Source organism: Cervus canadensis, chromosome 3, assembly GCF_019320065.1.
Source record: "Cervus canadensis isolate Bull #8, Minnesota chromosome 3, ASM1932006v1, whole genome shotgun sequence".
NCBI lineage: Eukaryota > Metazoa > Chordata > Mammalia > Artiodactyla > Cervidae > Cervus > Cervus canadensis.
In genome coordinates, this window is record NC_057388.1 from 93,176,469 (window position 1) to 93,201,511 (window position 25,043).

Genomic DNA, 25,043 nt, shown 5'->3' on the forward strand with positions numbered 1-25,043 from the left:
TCAAAAGTGGGAGACAGTAATCAACACACTCCTGAGTAAAAATGGGTACTGAATATTGGATTCTTAAATGTCCAAAATTGATATCAAATACTGAAAAACAAAGATTAAAAATCTAGAGTAGAGGTTAGACTCTTAAAAATACAATATTAAAAACAAAAACACAAAAAATTTTAGAAATATATATGAAATTCAGTTTAAAAATAGGGCTTCTTTTTTTTGCAAGGTTATAGTGAAATGAAAATGAAAATTAAGGAGTAATAGAGGAGTAATAGAGGACTTTAAAAGGAAATAAGAGAAAAAAATGAAACAAGGAAAAAAAATTTTTTTCCTAATGAAAAAAAATAGTAAAAATATATGAAAATGAAAATGAAAGTTAAGGAGTAATGGGGGAGTAATAGGGAATTTTAAAAGAAAATAAAAGAGAAAAAATAAAAAAAAGAAAAGAAAAAAATTTTTTTAATTAAAAAAAAAAAAGTAAAAATATATCTAGGAATTTCTCTGGAGCTGTTGCGGTCAGTGTGGGTTCGGTTCAGTTTCAGATAGTTCCTTGTTCCAGCTTACACTTCTCTATATCTATAGGCCCCTTCCGGTGTAGTCAGTGTTACCTACAGGGATTTTAATCTGTTGCAGGGGTCCCTTCTGAAGCGGTTCCCTTTGTTTATTTGGCTTCTGTTTGCTGGTATCTTCAGTGTCTAATTTCCGCCCTGACACAGGCGGGCGGAGGTGGTCTCTTGTTTAGGTTCGCTGGTTCAGTTGTGCTGCGGGGAGGGAGGGGCGCTGCAGACAGATATCGCTGGCCTGCGTGGGTAGCACTCACAGTATTCCGGCCACACTGGGTTTGCCCCGCTCACGGGTGTGTGCTTTCCCCGTCTACACTGCTCAGGCTCCTGGCTGCTCTATATGGAGCGGGCCCTGCGTGGCGTGCGGTTCCAGTTCGGGTATTCCACAAAAGCGCGGACTCGGTTGGGCCTGCGTTTTGTGCCTTCCCCGCCCGAGCCGCTCAGGCAGCCAGGAGCTTGACGGGCGCACTCTCCCCGGGTGCGGTGTGCCTTCTCCCCTCCTCGGTCCCTGCCTCAGTTTCCTCGCATGCCAGTCAGGTGCGCCTTGTGTCTGTTCTGTGGAGCTGGCCTGTAGCCACGACCCTGCCGGTGGTTGTCGACCATCCAGAATCTCAGGAAGTCTTTGGTTAGAAACTGGAGGCCTGTTTGCAGTTTGGTAGGGGATGCCGTCTCTGGGGCCGAGTTTGCCCCTTTCCCCTCCCCACTGCCTCCTGGCTCCAGCGGGGATCAGTCCTTTGTTCTGCGAAAGGCTGGCAGTGTGTTCAGGCCAGTTAATTTTCTCTCTCTCTCTTGCTATCCCACAGTTTAAGTTGCTATCTCACTTTAGCTCCCTCTGATTGCCCTCAGGGCATTCGGGCCCAGTCCTTACCCTAACCAATGCCACCCGCTCCTCTCCATTCTGCCCCCACTGGCTGGTGGCGGATGTGGGCATCTGGGATACTTTTCTGCTGGGAGTTGCTTTTAGGCATGTAATCTGTGGGTTTTATTTATTTTTCCTCCCAGTTAGGTTGCCCTCTGAGATTCGAAAACTTCCCCCAGACCTGCCAGTGAGAGGGTTTCCTGGTGTTTGGAAATTTCCTCTATTATGACTCCCTTCCCGGGATGGATCTCCATCCCTAGCTCTTTTGTCTCTCTTTTTATCTTTTATTTGTCCTACCTCCTTTTGAAGACAATGGGCTGCTTTTCTGGGCACCTGATGTCTTCTGCTAGCGGTCAGAAGTTGTTTTGTGAAGTTTGCTCAGCGTTCAAATGTTCTTTTGATGAATTTGTAGGGGAGAAAGTGGTCTCTCCATCCTATTCCTCCGCCATCTTGGCTCCTCCCTCTGGAATTTGCCTTTCTTCAGAAAGGTTTCACATAAGACTAACTTTTTTCTTTCCTCAAACCTTGGGCTGCTAATGGCTCAACAAACCAGTATTCCTGTCAATTGTTTTACGGCTGGGGGATGACACACCTCATGCTATCCTATCTCAAAATTGCATATTGTGGGAGAGGGGCCTGGTGAAACTCCCTCAGCCTTGAGGTTGTCTCTTATCTGACTAATAGCTTTCTAAACAGACATAAAACACCTTGCTAAAGACTAGCAAGGGGGCACTCTTTCTGTCCCCTTCTGATGTCTATGTCAGAAGCTTTCCCTATCTCTATTATACTTTAATAAAACTTTGCTACACAAAAAGCTCCAAATAGTCAAGCCTCATCTCTAACCCCGGATGGAAATCCTCTCCTCCTGAGGTCACGAATCCTGGCATTACACACGGCTCCCAGCAGCAAACTTTCACCAGGTAAACTCAAAAGAAGTGAATTCTAAGTCTTTAGAATTCCAGGTCTTTTGTTGGATGTGAAGTGAAGCATTTAAATTGTTAGAAGATTTATTAACAGTATGTTTATTCTAATATCACTTTATTAGTTTGCTTGATATTAAACTAGCCTAGAACAGCTTTCTCCAGAACAGACCCTGAGACTAGGATTGAGGCTAGCTTATTTGGAAGGTGACCTCAAGAAGCATTAGTAGAGGAGGAGGGCACAAGGACCCAGGGAAGGGAAGCCAGCCAGCGAAGGAGGACACATTCATGAGTATGTGACTGTGGTGGGGACCCTGGGCTCATCTCTACTGCGCAGCCATGGGAGGAGAAGAGCACGCCTGAGAATTGTCCCACCCAGAGGACAAGAATGATGGAGAATTTGGCTACTGACTCCCATCTGTCATTAGCTTGGGGGCTGTTCCCAGAGGTGTTAACTCTCCGGTACTTCCAGTCAGCCTGGCACCCAGCATGCTCCTGTGGTCAAAGAAAGCTCTCCGGTGAAGGGAGGCAAGTATGTGCAACAGAAAGCTCTCAGTGTGTACAAGAATGTTGAGTGCCAAGGCGTTATGAGTGGTGCCAAAAGTGTCTACTTCAGAGGCATAGCTGACTATACAGACACTACTGAAGCTTCCTCTTAATGAGAGGAAACCAAAAGATCAGCAACCAAGGGTGGCAAGATGTGGAAAGTATAAACTGTAACCATTGTGGTAGCAGCCCTATTCTCTTCCCAGACGGATCTTTGCATTCTTCTCCTCAACCCCCAAGCAGTCACTGAAGGTCAGGCTAAGGGAGGCTTGAGAAAATTTCTGCCTATCTTCTTAGAATACCCTGGAAACAGTTCAGAGGAAGAGTTTTACAGAGCACAGCCAGCAAGAGAATACAGTGCCTTTCTCATCAATGGGAACTTCATGCCTATATTCCAAGAAAGTAATATTTCTTTCTCATGCTGTAGATTTGAACCATCCTATTACTGTACAGGCTTGACAGCCACAGGATTATTTCCCTTCAAAGGGAAAGATTGAAGCTGAGGTCCTTACCATTCTTCAATATAACTTCCACATAGTACTTCCCTTTTAGAGTTTATGATATGCCCCAGTCTCCATGTAAGTCCCAGCCATATGAGCTTTTTGTACCTCTGAAAATCAAACTGAGTGTGTAACTAAGACTTGGGCTGTTTGTAGTCCTTGAGCTGGAAAAAGAGGGAGGTGCAGGAAAGGAGAGCCTCCCCGGGCCTGACATGCAGGGCGCCCAGAAAGACAACGGCTGACACTGATTTCAGAAAACCAGTTCTCATGAAGCTGATTTTCTTTTTTCTTAACTTCCCCAGAGGAAGGATTCCTTTTATTAGTGGGAAGTGCAAGATAAGGAGAGCTTCCCTGGTGGCTCGGATGGTGAAGAGTCTGCCTGCAAGGTGGGAGATCTGGGTTCAATCCATGGGTTGGGAAGATCCCCTGGAGAAGGAAATGGCAACCCGCTCCAGTACTCTTGCCTGGAGAATCCATGGATGGAGGAACCTGGTAGACTACGGTTCATGGGGTTGTAAAGAGTCAGACACGACTGAGCGACTAACACTTTCCATTTCACAGGATAAGGAATAAGTAGTTAACTAGACAAGGATGGCAGTAAGTGTTGTGGGCAAGAGAACTGCATGTGAAAAATACATTAGGCCAAAGTAGCAAGCCGCTGACAATGTGCTCCACACTAGTCATTAAGGAAATTCAAATAAATATTAAACTGACAGGCTACTCTACACTCAGGCTTCCCCGGTAGCTCAGCTGGTAAAGAATCCACCTGCAATGCAGGAGACCCTGTTCAGTCCCTGGGTTGGGAAGATCCCCTGGAGGAGGGCATGGCAACCCACTCCAATATTCTTACCTGAAGAATACCCATGGACAGAGGAGCCTGGCGGGCTACAGTCCCTGGGGTTGCAAAAAGTCACAACTTTTTGGACACAACTGAGCAACTGAGCACAGTTCTGCGCTCTGCACTCCCTGGAACAGCTAAAATTTAAGACAGACAATACCCAGTACTGTGAGAATGTGGGACAATTAGAAGTCAATTAGAGGTCACATGTATTCCTAGTGGGAGAGTAAAATGGTATAACCACCTTAGCAAAGAATGTGGTAGTTTCTTATAAACATATCCTAAGCCAGTGATTCAGTCCATTTAGTTCACTGATTTCTAAAATGTCGATGGTCACTCCTGCCATCTCCTGTTTGACCACTTCCAGTTTACCTTGATTTGTGGGCCTAACATTCCAGTTCCTGTGCAATATTGTTCTCTACAGCATCAGACTTTACTTCCATCACCAGTCATATCCACAACGGGGGGGTGGGGGGCTGTTTTGGCTTTGGCTCTGTTTCTTGTTTCTGGAGTTATGTCTTCACTGTTTTCCAGTAGTATATTGGGCACCTACTGACCTGGGGAGTTCATCTTTCATTGTCATATCTTTTTGCCTTTTCATACTGTTCATGGGGTTCTCAAGGCAAGAATACGGAAGTGTTTTGCCATTCCCTTCTCCAGTGAACCAGGTTTTGCCAGAATTCTCCACCATGACCCATCCGTCTTGGGTGGCCCTACATGTCGTGGTTCATAGTTTCATTGAGTTAGACAAGGCTGTGGTCCATGTGATCAGTTTGGTTAGTTTTCTGTGATTGTTGTTTTCATTCTGTCTGCCCTCTGATGAATAAGGATAAGAGGCTTATGATCTTAATGGCTTATGACCAAAAAAGATCATAATGACCAAGATAAGAATGATGGTGTGATCACTCACCTAGAGCCAGACATCCTGGAGTCTGAAGTCAAGTTGGCCTTAGGAAGCATCTTCAAACAAAGTTAGTGGAGGTGATGAAATTCCAACTGAACTATTTCAAATCCTAAAAGATGATGCTGTAAAAGTGCTGCATTCAATATGCCGGCAAAGTTGGAAAACTCAGCAGAGGCCACAGGACCTGAAAAGGTTAGTTTTCATTCCAATCCTTAAGAAAGGCAATGACAAAGAGTATTCAAACTACCACACAATTACATTCATCTCACACACTAGCAAAGTAATGCTCAAAATTCTCCAAGCGAGGCTTGAACAGTATGTGAACCGAGAACTTCCAGATGTTCAAGCTGGATTTAGAAAAGGCAGAGAAACCAGAGATCAAATTGTCAACATCTGTTTGATCATAGCAAAAGCAAGAGAATTCCAGAAAACATCTGCTTTCGTGACTTTGGGCATACTGACTATGCCCAAAGCTTTACTGACTTTGGGCATACTGACTATGCCCAAAGCCTTTGACTGTATGGATCACAACAAACTGTGGAAAATTCTTCAAGAGATGGGAATACCAGACCCCCTGACCTGCTTCCTGAGAAATCTGTATGCAGGTCAGGAAGCAACAGTTAGAACTGCACATGGAACAACGGACTGTTTCCAAATCGGGAAAGGAGTACATCGAGGCTGTATATTGTCACCCTGCTTATTTAACTTATATGCAGAGTTATAGGTCATGTGGAATTCTGGGCTGGATGAAGCACAAACTGGAATCAAGATTGCAGGAGAAATATCAATAACCTCAGTTATGTAGATGATACCACCCTTATGGCAGAAAATGAAGAGGAACAAAAGAGCCTCTTGATGAAAGTGAAAGAGGAGAGTGAAAAAGCTGGCTTAAAACTCAATATTCAAACAAGTAAGATCATGGCATCTGGTCCCATCATTTCATGGCAAATAGATGGGAAGACAACAGAAACAGTGACAGCCTTTTTTCCTTGGGTTCCAAAATCGCTGCAGATGGTGACTGCAGCCATGAAATTAAAAATGCTTGCTCCTTGGAAGAAAAGCTATGACAAACCTAGACAGCATATTCAAAAGCACAGATGTTACTTTTCCGACAAAGGTCCATCTAGTCAAAGCTATGGTTTTTCCAGTAGTCATGTATGGATGTCAGAGTTGGACCTTAAAGAAAGCTGAGTGCCAAAGAACTGCAGAGTTTGAACTGTGGTGTTGGAGAAGACTCTTGAGAGTCCCTTGCATTGCAAGGAGATCCAACCAGTCCATCCTAAAGGATGTCAGTCCTGAATATTCATTGGAAGGATTGATGCTGAAGTTGAAGCTCCAATACTTTGGCCACCTGATGAGAAGAACTGACTCATTGGAAAAGACCCTGATGCTGGGAAAGATAGAAGGCAGGAGGAGAAGGGGGCGACAGAGGATGAGATGGTTGGATGGCATCACCAACTCGATGGATGTGAATTTGAGCAAGCTCCAGGAGTTGGTGATGGACAGGGAAGCTGGCATGCTGCAGCCCATGGGTTGCAAAGAATCAGACAGAACTGACTTAACTGAATTGAACTGACCCCAGTGATCCAGCAATTGCAGTCGCAGGTAATTATCCAAGATAAGTGAAAATACATATACATATACATATAAAATATAATACATATACATATAAAATAAAAATTTTATAACAGCTTTATTCATGATAGCCCCAAATCGAAAACAACCCAAAATCCATCAACAAGAGGATGGCTAAACAAGTTGTGGTATATTACCACTTGGCAGTAAAAAGGATGAATTATTGTACCAATACATGCAACAGCATTACTGAATCTCATAAACATAATGCTGTGAGAAAAATCTAGGCACAAAAAAAATTTAGAAAATTGTATGTTTCCACTTAAATAGAAAAAGCAAAACCAAGGTCAAACAAAGTTAGTGGTTGCTTTGTGGAAGTAGGGGGACCATCTGGGAAGGGAGGAGTACTCTTTTTTTTTTCAGGAAATTCGGGAGATCTTGTAAAGGTGTGAGTACACAAGTATGTCCAGTTGTTAAAATTGTTCAGTTTGTAAATCTCATCTTAAAAACTGTGAAAATAATGATAATCAAATGGAGGAGTTGGTAGTGGATGGTACAGATGAAACGAGTGCTAGAACATTAATAGTTGAAGTTGAGTGACGAATTAGTGGGGTTCATTATACTATGCTATTTATCTATGTTTGAAATTTTCCACACACAAAGAATGACTTTTTAAAAAAGACAGTAAGCAAAAATTATCAAGAAGCTTTTGGTGAACTAAAAATAGTTTAGTACAGCTGGTATGGGGAGTGTCTTTTCCACTGTTTCATTTCATAGGAATCTTCCCAGACAGTGGTAGACTGCCGACACCAAGTCTCTTAGTCACACTTCATCGGAGACAATGGAAGGTTACAATGACTAGCTAACAAACAAATAATTGTGGTGGGAAAAACAGCCACGTGTATCTCATGTGTAAATAAAGCTTACCAAATATTGTTCCCTGAGGTACCTTGCACTAATTGGAAAAACAGGAGCCATTTAGTTGCCATGGAATATGGGTATGTTTATTGGTACATACTCAGACCAGTATAATCCCTTTTCTTAACTTAGTAAAACTCCCAAAGTGGCAGTAATTAAAACACACCACACCCAATCAACAACTAATTAAGAAAAAAGTATGAATGTCTTATAAATTTACAGTTATATCTGAAAATATATAAAAATATGCTCCATATATCACTTTCTATTTTAAAATAGATTAATGCCAATTTTTTTTGGTATTTCCTGAGAGTCTACGTTAAATTTCCTTCATCTAGATGCAATGCATTTGTACATGTTTATGTGTAAGTGCATGAAATCAGGGGTCTCCATAGACTTGTTAGAGTGAATACAGATTTCTTTTTTAGGAAAAACATAAATTTCCCTTCAATTTTACAAATAAGGGAACTGAAACCAGGAGAAATGAAATGACTTGTCTAAGGTAACAAGGGATAAGACCACCACTCAGATCTTCTGATTTCCTCAAAGTGAGGTAGACTGTTCTGCAATGTTCATGGATATGAAATGCTTTCCATTAGCTGTAGAAATCCATACTGAATAACTCAAGAGAACATTATCTTGGCAATTCATTGAATACTATACAAATGCAGAATTTTTCAAAAGGTTTCCAATGCATTAGTAGAAACATTTTGCCCTAAGGAGATTCCAATCCTAGAACAGGGTGAGATCATCAAAAGATTTTGAAAAATACTGGCAGTTCATCCTCTGCTGATGCTTGTGGTACAGCATTGTAGTCAACATTGAACTGCTCAAGACCCTTTCTTCTCTTATTTTCTCTTCTTTGTTGCTGTTGTGATGCTAAGTCATGTCTGACTCTTTTATGACCCCATGAACTGTAACACTCCATGCTCCTCTGTCCATGGGATTTTCCATGCAAGAATACTGGAGTGGGTTGCCATTTCCTCCTCCAAGGGATCTTCCTGATCCAGGGATGGAACCTGCATCTCCTGCACTGGTGGGTGGATTCTGTAGCTGAGCCCCCAGGGAGGCCTTCACTGGGTGTCACCACATGCTTTTTACACTAATTTTTTTCAAATGGTGGATTATAATCCATTTAATGGGTCATGAAATCAACTTAATGGGACATGATTAGCATTTTAAAAATGAAATTAATTAGGTTAGAAAATATCAGCATATAACACATTCAACCAGCATTATTTTGTGAAATTTTTGTTTCAGTCATATACATATGTGTGTGCACTGGGTAGCAATTTCTAACTGTGGATTACAGTCAAAAACACTTGAAAGTCAGTGGCTCTCATGGGGTTTCATAGGAACTCTAAAATACTTTAACTCTGATTACCCCTTTCTCAACTCATGTTTGTACTGTGTACTATTTTTTATCTCATTTTAAGAAAAATACATATTATTTATCATAATATACAATATACAATGTCTGGTTTTACCCACGTTTGCTGATATTTTTTGTATCTGTGAACTTTTTTATTACAGTAAAACACATAAAATTCAGTTCTAACCATTTTATAATGTACAATTCAGTGGCATTTAGTGCATTCACAATGATGTGCAACCATCATCACTATCTGGTTCCAGAACATTTTGATTACCCCGATAGGAAAATCCATGCCAGTTAAGCAGTTGCTCTCCATTCCTTCCTCTTCCCAGGCTCTGGCAGCCAGTAACCTGCTGTCTCTATGAATCTGCCTACTCTGGACATTTCAAATGGAATCATAAAGAATTTGATTTTTGGGGTCTGACTTTTTTCACTTAGCATAATGTGTTTGAGATTTATCCACGTTGTAGCAAGCATCAGTACTTAATTCTTTTTTTTTTTTGTGGGTGAATAGCATTTTATTGTATTAATATAGCAGATCTATTTATCCATCATCCACTGATGGACATTTGGGTTGTTTTTACCTTTTGGCTATTGTGAATAATATTGCTATAAACATTTGTGTCCAAGGATCTGTTTGAATATCTGTCATCAGTCTTTGGAGCAGGAAATGACAACCCACTCCAGTAATCTTGCCTGGAAAATCCCATGGACCGGGACTGGTAGGCTACAGTCCATGGGGTTGCAAAGAGTTGGACATGACTGAGCGACTTCACTTTGACTTTTCACTTTCATGCATTGGAGAAGGAAATGGCAGCCCACTCCAGTATTCTTGCCTGGAGAATCCAAGGGTCAGGGAGCCTGGTGGGCTGCCATCTATGGGGTCCCAAGAGTCAGACACAACTGAAGCGACTTAGCAGCAGCAGCAGCAGTATCAGTCAGTGGGGTTATATACCTAGAAGAGGAATTGTTGGGTCATATGGGAACTCTCCATTAAACTTTTTAAAGAACTATCAAACTTTCTTCCATAGTGAAAGTGAAAGTGAAGTTGCTCAGTCCTGTCCGACTCTTTGAGACCCCATGGACTGTAGCCTACCAGGCTCCTCCGCCCATGGGATTTTCCAGGCAAGAATACTGGAGTGGGTTGCCATTTCCTTCGCCAGTAGATCTTCCTGACCCTGGGATTGCACCCGGGTCTCCCGCATTGCAGGCAGACGCTTTACCGTCTGAGCCCCCAGGGAAGTTTTCCATAGTGGCTGGATGACCCCATGGACTGTAGCCTACCAGGCTCCTCCGTCCAGGGGATTCCAGGCAATAATACTGGAGTGGGTTGCCATTTCCTTCGCCAGTAGATCTTCCCGACCCTGGGATTGCACCCGGGTCTCCCACATTGCAGGCAGACGCTTTACCGTCTGAGCCCCAGGGAAGTTTTCCACAGTGGCTGGATGACCCCATGGACTGTAGCCTACCAGGCTCCTCCGTCCATGGGATTTTCCAGCCAAGAATATGGGAGTGGGTTGCCATATCCTTCTCCAGGAGATACTCCCTTCCCAGGGATCGCACCTGGCTTTCCCACATTGTAGGCAGACGCTTTACCGTCTGAGCCCCCAGGGAAGTTTTCCATAGTGGCTGGATGACCCCATGGACTGTAGCCTACCAGGCTCCTCCGTCCATGGGATTTTCCAGACAAGAATACTAGGGTGGGTTGCATTTCATTCTCCAGGAGATCTTCACGACCCAGGGATTGCACCTGGGTCTCCCGCATTGCAGGCAGATGTTTTACTGTCTGAGCCCCAAGGGAAGTTTTCCATAGTGGCTCGATGACCCCATGGACTGTAGCCTACCAGGCTCCTCCTTCCAGGGAATTTTCTAGGCAAGAATACTAGAGTGGGTTGCCATTTCCTTCTCCAGGAGATCTTCGTGACCCTGGGATTGAACCAAGGTCTCCCACTTTGCAGGCAGATTATTTACCGTCTTTGCCCCCAGGGAAGTTTTCCATAGTGGCTGGCTGACCCCATGTACTATAGCCTACCAGGCTCCTCCGTCCAGGGGATTTTCCAGGAAAGAATATAGGAGTAGGTTGCCATTTCCTTCTCCAGGAGATCTTCCCGACCCAGGGATTGTACCCAAGTCGCCCACATTGTAGGCAGTCGCTTTACCGTTTGAGCCGTCAGGAAAATTTTGCATAGTGGATGGATGACCCCATGGACTGTAGCCTACCAGGCTCCTCCGTCCATAGGATTTTCCAGACAAGAATACTAGAGTGGGTTGCCATTTCCTTCTCCAGGAGATCTTCCCGACCCACGGATTGCACCCGGGTTTCCCTCATTGTAGGCAGACGCTTTAATGTCTGAGCCCCCAGGGAAGTTTTCCATAGTGGCTGGATGACCCCATGGACTGTAGCCTACCAGGCTCCTCCGTCCAGGGGATTTTCCAGGCAAGAATACTGGAGTGGGTTGCCATTTCCTTCTCCAGGAGATCTTCCCGACCCAGAGATTGAACCCCGGTCTCCCGCATTGTAGGCAGACGCTTTGCCATCTGAACCATCAGGGAAGTTTTCCATAGTGGCTGCCCATTTAAGATTTCTACCAACAATGTACAAGGGCTCCAATTTATCCACGTCCTCAATGATATTTGTTTTTAAAATTTTTTTTATTGGAATATGGTTGATTTACATTTTATTAGTTTCAGGCATACAACAAAGTGAATCAGTTAACCACCCACTTTTTAGATTCTTTTCTCATATATATCATTATGAAGTACTAAATAGAGTTCCAGTGCTATATAGCATGTCCTTATTAGTTATATATTTTATATATAGTCATGTATATTTCAGTCCCAATCTCCCAATTTATCTATCACCCTTCCTTCCTGATAACCGTAAATTTGTTTTCTGTATCTATGATGTTTATTTTATTCAAAAAATAGTCAGTCATTCTACTGGGTATGAAGTGGTATCTCCTTGCAGTTTTGACTTGCAGTTCCCTAGTAACTAATGATGCCAAACATTTTTTTGTGTGCTTATTGGCCATTTATATATGCTCTTTAGAAAAATGTTTATTTAACTCATTCGCGCACTTTTTGATTGTTTTGTCTTTTTGTTGTTGATTTGTAGGAGTTCTTTATAAATTCTGAATACTAGGCACATCATTTATATAATTGAAAATAATAGTTCCAAGTCTGTAGGTTGTCTTTTCACTTTCTTGCTAACGTCCCTTGATGCAGAAAAAATTTTAATTTTGATGAAGGCCAGTGTATTTTCTCTTCTGTTTCTTGTGCACTCGGTGATATCTAAGAAACCATTGCCAACTCCAGTATTATGAAGATTTACCCCTATGTTTTCTTCCAAAGGTATGGTTTTAATTTTCACATTTAGGTCTTTGATCTATTTTTAGTTAATTTTTGTACATGGTGTAAGATAAGTGTCCAATTTCTTTTGCATGTTGGTATCCTGAAATTGGTTTTAGAATCATTTTTCTCCTTTCAGGAGTGCATTTTTGAAAATGCCCCTTTAGGAAGGTTTGTTGGATGTAAATTCAGTCTGTGTCAGTCCGACTATGTTTCTGTTTCCCTTGTCCTTGAAAAATAGTTTTGTGAAATCTAGAAATCTAGGATGATGGTTATTTTCTCTTCAGAACTTTGGAAGATATAATTCTACTGTGTTCTGTCTTCCATAATTGCTATTGAGAAACTAGATACCTACTTGTTGTTCTTTGCAAATTATCTTTTTTCTCTGCCTGTTTAAGAACTTCTCTGCCTTTGATATTCTTTGCTTTTACTAAAATATATCTGGGCATAACTTTCTTTTTATGTATCTATTCTGTCTTGGACTCATCTGTGGATTCATGTCCTTTTATTAGTTTTGGGAAATTCTCAGCCTTTGTGTCTTCAAATGTTGCCTTTTTTCTATTTTTTCTTCCTGGAACTCCAATTAGATGTGCTACACTTTCTCATTATATCTTCCATGTGGTTGACTCTCTTTCATATTTACTGCTCTGTCTCTATGCATTACAGACTGAGCATTTCCTTCAGACTTAATATTTTCTTCACCTGCATATATTGTGTTGTTTAATTCATCCAGTGAGTTATTAATTTCAATAATTATGTTTTATTTATAAAGGTTCTTTTTTTTTTAATATGCCTGGTATTTTTTTTATTGGCTGTATATTTTGGTCATTTTCCAGTTTTTTTTTTTTTTCATTTTCCAGTTTTTATTCCATCTTTAATTTCTTAAAACATTTGATTCATAATTACTTTATACTCTCTTTCAATATATAAATTCTCAAGAATTTAAATGTATTGTTACTGTTTTCTCCTATCTTCCATCCAGGATATGTTTTAAAATTTCTAATTATATTTGATTATATTTAATCTTTGCGAATCAGAAGGCCTCAACCAGGGACATGGATTTGTTTCTTCATGAATATGAAGGAGTTGGGGGGACAACTGATCTGAAACCGCTCTGGTCCCCTTCAAAGAGCTTGACTTAATGGAAGAGTCTCACTTTCCATTTTGGGGAAAGCCAAAGGTTTAATTTTCTAATCTCAGTGCTGGTTTTGACATTTTCCCTCAAGGCAGTCCTAGCCTTTTCATTTGTTTAAACTGCTCTTCATTCCAGATTTAGTTGTTTTCATTTTCCATTTTTGACATGTAGGGATACCACTTTGTATGTTAGTAATGTATTAAAACTATATTTGAAATCTATTCAGTTTCTAGTCATCTATCTATTCCATCATAGTCCTAGCTGTGAAAGTGTGAGAAATATTTTAATCTATATAGTTGAACGTTATTAACTTTGGAAGAAAAAAGAAGTGAGAAATAAATAATAAGCCATGTAGATGTGTTACATAACAGGATTTAGCTTCTTGGGCCATGATTATATCATGTGTCTTTTTCTGGGGGCTAGAAAGAGGGACTGGAAAAGGTCAGTTTTCATTCTAATCCCAAAGAAGGGCAATGCCAAAGAATGTTCAAACTACCATACAATTGCAATCATTTCACATGCTAGTAAGGTTATGCTCAAAATCCTTCAAGCTAGGCTTCAGCAATATGTGAACTGAGAACTTCCAGATGTACAAGCTGGGTTTAGAAAAGGCAGAGGAAACAGAGATCAAATTGGTAACATCAGTTGCATCACAGAGAAAGCAAGGGAATTCCAAGAAAACATCTACTTCTGTTTCATTGACTATGCTAAAGCCATTGATTGGGTGGATCACAACGAACTGTGAAAAATTCCTAAAGAGATGCAAATACCAAGACTACCTTACCTGTCTCCTGAGAAACTTGTACGCAGGTTAACAACAGTTAGAACTGGACATGGAACAAGTGACTGGTTTAAAATTGGGAAAGGAGTAAGACAATGCTGTGTATTGTCATCCTGCTTATTTAACTTATATGCAGAGTACATCATTCAAAATGCTGGGCTGGATGAACCACAAGCTGGAATCAAGATTGCCAGGAGAAATATCAACAAACTCAGACATGCACATGATACCACTCTAATGGCAGAAAGGGAAGAGGAACTAAAAAACCTCTTGATGAGGATGAAAGAGGAGAGTAAAAAAGCTGGCTTAAAGCTCAGTATTCAAAACATTAAGATCATGGCATCCAGTCCCATCATTTCATGGCAAGTAGAAGGGAAAAAAGGAAACAGTGACAGACTTTATCTTCTTGGGCTCAAAAATCACTTCAGGTGATGACTGCAGCCATGAAATTAAAAGATGCTTGCTCCTTGGAAGGAAAGCTATGACAAACCTAGACAGCATATTAAAAAGCAGAAATATCACTTTAACAGCTTTCCAGTAGTCATACACAGATGTGAGAGTTGGACCATAAAGAAGGCTGAGCACCGAAGAACTGATGCTTTTGAATTCTGGTGCTGGAGAAGACTCTTGAGAGTCCCTTGGACAGCAAGGAGATCAAATCAGTCAATCCTAAAGGAAATCAACCCTACATATTAATTGGCAGGACTAATGCTGAAGCTGAAGATCCAATATTTTGGCCACTTGATGTGAAGAGCTGACTCACTGGGAAATATCCTGATACTGGGAAAGACTGAAGGCCAAAGGAGATGGGGAAGGAGAGGATGAGATGGTTAGATAGCATCACCAACTCAATGGACATGAGTTTGAGCAACCTCTGGGAGATAGTGAAAGACAGGGAAGCCTGGCATGCTGCAGTACACTGCGTAGCAAAGAGTCAGACATGAGTTAATGACTGAACAACAACAACAAGAATGAGAGATATTAGAACAGATGAAGAAAGTTCAGTTCAGGTGTTCAGTTGTGTCCGACTCTTTGTGACCCCATAGACTGCAGCATGCCAGGCTTCCCTGTCCATCATCAACTCCCAGAGCTTACTCAAACTCATGTCCATTGAGTTGGTGATGCCATCCAACAATCTCATCCTCTGTCATCCCCTTCGCCTCCCGCCTTCAATCTTCCCCAGCACCAGGGTCTTTTCAAATGAGTCAGTTCTTTGCATCAGGTGGCCAAGCATTGGAGTTTCAGCTTAAGCATCAGTCCTTCCAATGAATATTCAGGACTGATCTCCTTTAGGATGGACTGATTGGATCTCCTTGCTGCCCAAAGGACTCTCAAGAGTCTTCTCCAACACCACAGTTCAAAGCATCAATTCTTCGGCGCTCAGCTTTCTTTCTACTCCAAGTCTCATATCCACACATGACTACTGGAAAAACCATAGCTTTGACTAGATGGACCTTTGTTGGTAGTGTAATGTCTCTGCTTTTTAAAATGCTCTCTAGGTTGGTCATAACTTTTCTTCCAAGGAGAAAGCATCTTTTAATTTCATGGCTGCAGTCACCACCTGCTGTGATTTTGGAGCCCCCAAAATAAAGTCTCTCACTGTTTCCATTGTTTCCCCATCTATTTGCCATGGAGTGATGGGATAAGATGCTATAATCTTAGTTCTCTGAATGTTGAGTTTTAAGCCAGCTTTTTCACTCTCCTCTTTCACTTTCATCAAGAGGCTCTTTAGTTCTTCTTCACTTTCTGCTGAAAGGGTTGTGTCATCTGCATATCTGAGGTTATTGATATTTCTCCTGGCAATCTTGATTCCAGTTTGTGCTTCTTTCAGTCCAGCATTTCTCATGATGTACTCTGCATATAAGTTAAATAAGCAGGGTGACAGTATACAGCCTTGATGTACTCCTTTCCCAATTTGGAACCAGTCTGTTGTTCCATGTCTGGTTCTAACTGTTGCTTCCATCACCAGTCACATCCACAACTGGGTGTTGTTTTTGCTTTGGTTCCGTCTATTCATTCTTTCTGAAGTTATTTCTCCACTGATCAGTAGCATATTGGGCACCTACCGACCTGGGAGTTCCTCTTTCAGTGCCCTATCTTTTTGCCTTTTCACACTGTTTGGCAGCTGCATGGCACTGGAGTGGATACCCCATGTCCGAGGGCAAATGATACATTTAATTAAAATAAAATAATAAAAATAAAATAAAATAAAAAATTAAATTAAAAAATTATTTTAAAAAAAAACAAACAAAAAAAAAAAAACAAGGCAAAGGAGCAGTCCCAGCAAGACAGTAGGACAGGCAAAATCACATTTAGAATCAAACACCATACCTGCCAGAGATGCTCAGAGAGCTCAAACAAACGTGCACACCAGGACCCAGAGACCCCACAGAGACTAGCCAGAACTGTGTTTGAGAGTCTCTTGTGGAGGTACGGGTCAGCAGTGGACTGCTGCAGGGACAGAGGCTCTGGGTGAAGCAGACTTGGGCATGGCATAAGCCCTCTTGGAGGAAGTTGCCATTAACCCCACAATAGGGCTGCCAGAACTTACATAGTACTGGGGAAACAGACTCTTGGAAGGCATAAACAAAACCTTGTGTGCACTAGGACCCAGGAGAAAGGAGCAGTGACCCCATAAGAGACTGAACCAGACTTGCTCCTGAGTGTGAAGTCTCTGGTGGAGGCGTGGGTCGGTGGTGGCCTGCTGCAGGGTTGGGGGCACTGAGTGCAGCAGTGCGTGCATGGAACCTTTTGAAGGAGGTCGCCATTATCTTCATTACCTTCACCATAGTTTGGCCTCAGGTCAAACAACAGGGAGGGAACACAGCCCCTCCCATCAACAGAAAATTGGATTAAAGATTTACTGAGCATGGCCCTGCCTATCAGAACAAGATGTTTCCCCCTCAATCAATCTCTCCCATCAGGAAGCTTCCGTAAGCCTCTTATCCTTCTCCATCAGAGGGGAGACTGAATGAAAACCACAATCACAGAAAACTAACCAATCTGATCACATGGACCACAGCCTTGTCTAACTCAATGAACTATGAGCCATGCTGCATGTAGAGCTACCCAAGATGGACGGGTCATGGTGGAGAGTTCTGACAAAATGTGGTCCACTGGAGAAGGGAATGCAAACCACTTCAGTATTCTTGCCTTGAGAACCCCATGAACAGTTTGAAAAGATGAAGAAATGTTAGTTATAAATGGGGCTAAAATGATTTGAACCAAGTTCACCCTAAAGATTGAAAAAGAAAAATGTCATCTTATATCTGACTAGTTAAATTTTAAGTCACATTTTCATGAAATTATATGTTTCTTGAGAATAAGGACTATATTTTTCCCATTTTACTCAGGGCCCCAACATAAGATAAGTACTCATGTTCTTTTGGGGATTTGAAACTGCTATGTTTAAAAGATCTTTGAAGGTTATGTAGTTAAATATCTTAAATTTACAGACAAATAAATTGGATAACAGTTTTACGGAATTTATCCTGAGGTCACATGAGTTTGAGCAAACTCCGGAAGATAGTGAAGGACAGGGAAACCTGGTGTGCTTCAGTTCATGGGGTCACAAAGAGCCAGACACAACTTTAGTAACTGAACAACAACAACACCAACACACAGCAAGTATAACAGATTGTGGGAGTAGACCCAAAGTCTCCTGACTCCAGGCCACGTTTGTGCATTATACAACACTATACCACTGAATTGAGTCAATGTGAATTGTTCTAGTGTGTGGCTTTGCATACCAGAAAAACGGGAGAAAATTCTCTTTGAATGAATTGTTTTTCTTCTTTTCCTTTTACAGAACTAATGACTTCATACATAACCTTGTTTGCTGAAAGAAGCACTATTATTAGTGCTAGTGCTAAACAGTGCTAAAAGAAGCACTATTAAAGGAGGATTATTTTCTATGAATATAAATCCTCTATTATGTTTTTAAAAAATAATTTATACCATAAGGGCAATTTTCTGGGGTAATAGTTCAACTCCTAACCTCAGTGATTAAGGATATGCCCAGGAATAAGCAAGAACTACAGCTTTAGTTAGAGATCAGGAAAGATCTGACTTGTGCATAAGAATCAAGGTGTCTCAGAGATGTAACTAGCAAAGAAGAGGGAAAGAAAGAGCTGTACATGTGTGAGGTGGGTCAAGTTGGGACCTAAAATCCTAAAAGATGGATGTGCTTAGCTGATTTGGGGGAGGTTTTGAAGAAGGGAAGACTAAATGTATACTGTCTTTGTCTACTTTTCCACCTCCCTTTAGGGTGAGGCTGAGTAGAATCGTATTGGAGTTTCTATAGTGATTTGTTTGGCAAAAGGCTGCCACACAGTTGAGGGTTTGCTTGTAGCACTGTAAACTCCCATTAGATCACTGACTGCTCAGTGGTTTTACGCAGTGTTAGGAATCCAAGATAATATATACAGGGTATCTTAACTTTCTTCCCCATAACAAAGGTGAACTATGGGGGCAGAGTAGGGGGGATGTACAGGATAGACATAGCTGGGCTGAATAGAGCAGGGACCCATGAAAGACAGGTGTTTGTAAATATAGGTGAGAAGAGCAAGAGATGTAAGTAACATAATGACAACTCTCCATGCCCAAGAAAGGCTGTCCACAGCTCATAGACAGGATTAGTAACAGGTCACCTAGAAAGAGACTACACCTGTTTTGTTAATTAAATAGTCCCTTTGGGCCATTGATGGATACAGCAGGGAATAATAAAAGATGCAGTGGATACATGGAGAGAGAAGGTGGTTAGAGTGGATATGGAAGACTAGTCAGGAGGTGCAACCCCATGTACTGTAGCCTACCAGGCTCCTCTGTCCATGGAATTCTCCAGGAAAGAATACTGGAGTGGGTAGTCACTTCCTTATCCAGGGGATCTTCCTGACCCAGGGATTGAACCCGGGTATCCTGCATTGCAGGTGGATTCTTTACCATCTGAGCCATCGGTAACTTCAGCCAAAGTGAAATGATACCAACTTAAATAACAAAAGGGTTATAAGTACAGTCAAAAAGATATTTGAAAGTTCTAAGAAAACATTACATAAAATTTTGGTGCCACAAACTTGAAAATCTAGATGAAATGAATGTTACATAGGAAACATGAATTACTGATACTGACTTAAGAAAAAGAAAACTTCAGTAGACTGGGTTGCACCAGGTGTGAGAGGTGGGACTGAGGATAGACATTTTTACATGCTTTTTACCCCCTCACTCCCACCTCTCAAGCTAGGATGATTAACCAAAAGGATTCTATCAAATATTCAGAATGAAAGTTATATGTATGATATTCACATTTTTCCAAAATCAGAAAAGAAGTAATTTTCCCAATTCATCTTACACAGTTAGAATAACCTGGGGACCAAAATCTGGCCAAGAATCATTCAAAACTGTAGACCAACCTCTTAAAATACATAAATAATAAAATATGACAACTGGTTCTAATGGCATATTTGTAAACTATATTTTGCCCAAATATGCTTTATTTCAGAAATGAAAAGCTATTTAAATACTATAATATCTATTTATTAATAGAATAAAAGATTTAAAAAGCAGAAGGCCAAGAGCCAGTCATTATAGCATAAATCAGAGGCTTAAGAGGCAGCCAGTGTGGGCTCCAGTCAAGATAGGTAAAGAGGATTATTCTAAGCAAAGAAGAGGGACAGTGAGTCAACTAAAAAAAATGGGTTGAGTCTGTAAATTAGAAATTTGGTGATATTTCCTGTTTTTTTTTTTTTCCTGAAGGGTCGTTCAACTACAATAGGAAGGTCCGTTGCATTGTGTGCTCAGTCGCATCCAACTCTTTCTGACTCCGTGGACTGTAGCCCACCAGGCTCCTCTGTCCATGGGATTTTCCAAGCAAGAATACTGGAGTGGGTTGCCATTTCCTACTCCAGGGAATCTTTCCCACCCAGGAATCAAACTGAGTCTCTTGCGTTTCCTGCATTGACAGGCAGATTCTTTACCACCAAGCTACCTGGAAAGCAGAAAGATCCTTCCTAAGCACAAATAATTCAAGCTGTTTAGTATTCCCTATGAGGCTCCCACTGGTGTGTTACCAGTAAAGCTGGAACTTAAAAACAAAATTAGTAGTATCTGATAAAATCACAGATTTATTTGTGAAGTTGGCTGGTGATGAGAAGTCATATCAGCCCAGAGATTATACCTGTGAGATGTAAAGATCTCTAAGGAGAACTCAGTTGATCAACAGACAATTGGGTTAGATGATACATATGGGCTTTGGCTGCACATGGCCCTGAGGAGGAAATTGGCCCTTGTCACTCACTTGGTGACCTTGGGTCATTTACTTCAACTGTCCAAGAGTCTATATTCTCATCTGTAAAGTGGGGATAATATGACATATCTCTCAGGGCTGTTATGAGAATTAAATGAGATCATGAAAATGAAGAAGTTAGAACAAAGCCTGGCATGTAGCAAAGCATAGTAGCTCTTACCTTATATTGATTATCATTGTATTTGTTGAAACTGAGGCTGATGGCCAACATTTCATGCGTGCTTTCTCCTCTGACCACCAGGGAGCACACTGAAGTTGCCCTTCCCAGGTGAGAAACGCCTTAGTTCTGCAGTCTGAGACCTCAGAAATGCTCTGGGTAAGTCACTCAGAAGAGCAAACCAACCTTCTGGAAAGGCGTAAACAGAATATCTGCTTTCCTCCTGATATGTTAGTTCAGCAAGGAGTGCACAGGATAGAAGTTAAATAGTGGCTGAATAAAAAATTATATATAAACATCAAGGTACACTAGGTTTCTGGCATTAGGAAGCAAGGTGATTTGAGGTATTAACTTTCTTTTTCTTTTATATTTCAGAAAACTTTATTACTTCTTTGAAGTACTATTCTACACATAGCTTCATTTTCTCCCTCAAAAGAACACTGTGAGACACACAGGGCAAAGAACAAATTTTACCTATTTAACTGGTATGAACACTGAGGCTCTGAAAAGTTTAGTGACTCACTCAAAGTCAAAGAGGTATTTGGTGTCAGAATCTGAACCACCCAGATCTTAAGATATCATTTTCACGAATGCTCTTTTGTTTTTTTCTTTCCCTACCTCGTCCATCCCTACTTCCTTCCCTCCCTTTTTTTCCTTCTTTTCTCTTCCTTCATTCCTTCCAGCTCCTCCCCTTTTCTTCTTCATTATGCAGTATTTCACGCATACATATATCTGATCTAAACAAAATGAATGCCCATTAATCCACCATCCACCATTAAGAAATTTTGATACAACCAGTATTTGTGAAGCCCCACAAATTCCACCCCTAACTGTCATCACTGTCCTGGATTTTGCCATAATGGTTGCCTTTGCTTTCTAGTTTGATCATCTTATCACTTATGCATCCCTACAATATCTATATTGCTTTATTCTGCCTATTGATGAACTTTCTATAAATGGAATCATACAGTCTGTATTCTTTTTGGCTAATATCATACATCTGAGATTCATTCCTGTTGATGTGTACAGCTGTAGCTCATTTTCACTGCTTTAGAATACTCCATTGTATGAATATACCACACTTTATTCATCTCTTCTCCTACTGATGGGCGTTTGGGTTGTTTTCCATTATGTGCTAGTCTAAACAAAACTGCATACAACTCATATAATACAAAACTGCAAGAGTTCCTCCAGTGAAATCACTGACTCATGGAATGTACCTACCTACGCTTTAGTGGCTAATGCCAAATTGTTTTCCAAACCGCTTGCACCAGTTCCCATAAGCCTATGAATTCCAATTAGTCGTTATTTTCATCAACTTGAAATTGTCAGAAATTTTAGCCAATTTCACACCTTGTGCTCATATGTTGGATTCTAAACTCTGCTCTCTAATAAAAGGAACCAGAGTTTCTTGGGGAAATGGTTGATTCCAGGGCAGGTAATATAAAGATGAACTTAGAATATCTTTTCCCAGATGGTAATAACATGATCCAAAAGCAAAACAAAATACAGGGACCAATACAAAATAGTTCCTAAGTGCCAGAGCTGGAACAATTTGAGAAGCAAAATAAATAATTATAGTGTTAGATTATAATTCATAAGTATAATAAATGAGCCAATACTGATAAAATAATCAAATAAATAAATGGTAGAAATGGGACAACTCTTCCTTATGGTAGAATTTTAATTAATATAAAAGGAAAGAGGAAAAAAATAAAATCACCATGCAATACCACAATAATAACTTGAAGACAAGTTGCATCAATAGATGATAAAATTGGTGGGTAAAAGTTTGAGGAGACATAAAGTCTGCATGATTACAAAAAATCTCCCCCAACATACTTATTAATTACAAAGGGAAAGACATGATTTTATGGGGGAGAAACTTGGCAGAAACCATATTAACCAATTGGGTTAACACCATCAGTAATAAGACATATCAACATAATGAACCCTGTGAGATATGATGCAAGTGAGGATAATAGTATTTCATGGTATTCTCACCTACCTGGAGAACCTCAGTCCAATCATGAAAAAACATCAGGCCACCTCAAACTCAGAGACATTCGGCAAAATCACCTACACTCTTCAAGAATATCACAGCAATGAAGGACAAGGAAAGACTGAGGCGCTATTACAGACTTCAGGGAACCAAGGACAATTAACAATGAAATGCAATGTGAGATACTAGATAAAGTCCTGGAATAGAAAAAGGACATTAGTGGGAGATATGTGGCAAAATTTTAATAAGTTCTTCAGTTTAGCTAGTAGTATTGTACCTATGCTAATTTCCTGGTTCTGATATGCTTATGTCAGATGTTAACATTGGGGGAAGCTGGGTGAAGGATACATGAAAAGGTACTACTCTGGCACCTTTCCTATCAGTCTAAATTTAGTTCAACATAAAAAGTTTTAAAGACAGTTCTTCACTAGTCCAAATTTGTAAAATTGGTAACTAAGTGTGAAAAGAAATAGGTGTAGGTGTGTGAAAATAAAGGTAGAAGCAGAATATCATCTGTATGCTTAAGAGCCTTGTGATGAGGGTGAGAGAGTGAAAAAGTTGGCTTAAAACTCAAAATTCAAAAAACGAAGATCATGGCATCTGGTCCTATCACTTCATGGCAAATAGAAGGGAGAAAAGTGGATTTTCCTGGACTAAAAATTCACTGCAGATGGTGACTACAGCCATGAAATTAAAAGATGCTTGCTCCTTGGAAGAAAAGCTACAACCAACCTAGACAGTGTATGAAAAAGCAGAGATATCACTTTGTCGACAAAGGTCCGTATGTTCAAAGCTATGGTTTTTCCAGTAGTCACACATGGATGTGAGAGTTGGACCATAAAGAAGGCTGAGTGCTGAAGAATTGATGCTTTTGAACTGTGGTGTTGAAGAAGACTCTTGAGAGTCCCTTGGACTGCAAGGAGATCAAACCAGTCAATCCTAAAGGAAATCAGTTCTGAATATTCATTGCAAGGACTGATGCTGAACCTCCAATACTTTGGTCACTTCATGCGAAGAGCTGACTCATTGGAAAAGGCACTGATGCTGGGAAAGATTGAAGGCAAAAAGAGAAGGGGGTGGCAGAGGATGAGATGGTTATATAGCATCACTGACTCAATGGACACAAGCTTGAGCAAACTCTGGGAGATAGTGAAGGACAGGGAAGCCTGGCATGCTGCAGTCTATGGAGTTGCAAAGAGTCGGACACGAATTAATGACTGAACAACAACAATGCTTGAAGAAGTTGTTGGATAATGTGGCTCAAGTATGAATGAGGCAACAGTAAACTTCTTAATACCATTCCCAAACCTAGACAGACTGACTATCCACCTAGATAGGAAGCACTAGACCCTAAGATCTATCCAGCAACGGCAGTGGCTTTATAAATAAGGTCACTCATGCACTTTCTCTCTGAAACAAGCCAATTAAAGGAGGTAGAGGTAAGGTGCACTCAAGCTTATTCTCCTATATTTACTAATGAGGAAGTTTTTTTCCCATTCCCCTGAAGATAAGTAACCTTGAGAGCTAGACAGATACCAGCTATATTAGACCAATACAGTTCCTTCCACGTGGTAGCAAATATCAAGCACTAGGAATAAGCATTTCCTGCAATCCTCAGCTACAGAATGTTCCAGGTCAGTGATTTTGGTAGGGGAAGATTTTATACTTTAGATTCATTCCTTTATTGATTATGGAATGATTCAGGTCTTCTACTTCTTCTTGAGTCAATTTTAGTAAGTTATGTAGTTTTTATATACTTTTTCATTTAATCTGTATTTTCAAAATGTATTGTTGTCATAAAATACCACCACCTCTGGCCCATCTCTGGAAGCAAGTGTCACCTTCTGGGCCTGGGGAGGCAGGGGTTGGCCAGTGGTGGGCATTTTATCTTTTGCCACCTATGATGATGGCTATTCCTATCCCCACACGGGTGGCAAGCTGTGACTTGACCTCACAGATAAGAAGAGAGCCTCTAGTGAGACACAGGATTGGGGAAGTAGGAGATCCCAACATCTGTATGTTTGAAACATTACATAATTTAAAAATTCTAAAAAATAAAAGAATGATTAAGGGTTAGTTAAGTGAAGGAGGAAATAAACACATCGCAGGTGGAAAGAGCAGCGTGTGCAAAGGCATGGAGAAATATCATTGGAAGTGTGGGTAACATGCTTGATGAAGGTGCTTAGCAAGCAATGGAAGATGAGAAATGGGAGTGTATTGGGGGAGGGGGTGAAACCATGTAACTCAGACTGGGACTTGAACCTACAGTCTTTTAACTGCAATCACACACCTGGTTCCAGGACTTAATGAAGCTCAGGTTCTTG